Here is a 539-nt window from a genome sequence, read left to right on the forward strand (position 1 = left end):
AAAAAAACTTCTGTTTTGCAAGAGAAGAAACTTCCGCTTTCCCACCCCAGCCCCAGCCGCAGTGCCCAAAGGAAACGGCACCTGCTGTGCCCCACCCCAGAGCCAGCTGCATCCCGGGAAGGGGCCCTTACCCCACCCCGGTGTCAGTGCCCCTGTTTGTCTCAGGTGCTGGCAGGCCCCACCCCAGAGCCAGCCGCATTTCAGCCCCGTCCCAGGGGCAGCTGTGTTTGTTCTACTCAGCCGCCCACACCCGAGCTGGCTGCATCCCAGCACCTGGCTTTGTACTCCCTGTCCCACCCTAGAGCCGGCTCCATGTGTTCTACGCAGCCACTGGCACAAGCCACCCCAGAGCCAACCGCAGCATAAACCTGGATCCCCTGCCCCGACCCCCGCAGAGCCAGCGGCCTCTGCTCTACTCAGCGGTTGACATTGCAACCCCAGAGCCCAAAGCCCCAGCCCAGAGGCAGCCACGTCTCGGTTACACGCAACCGCGGACACGCCCCACCCGAGCTCGCCGCATCCCCGCGCTGGCTGGGGGC

This window comes from Alligator sinensis, unplaced genomic scaffold, assembly GCF_000455745.1.
Source record: "Alligator sinensis unplaced genomic scaffold, ASM45574v1 scaffold1302_1, whole genome shotgun sequence".
In the NCBI taxonomy this organism is placed as follows: Eukaryota; Metazoa; Chordata; order Crocodylia; family Alligatoridae; genus Alligator; species Alligator sinensis.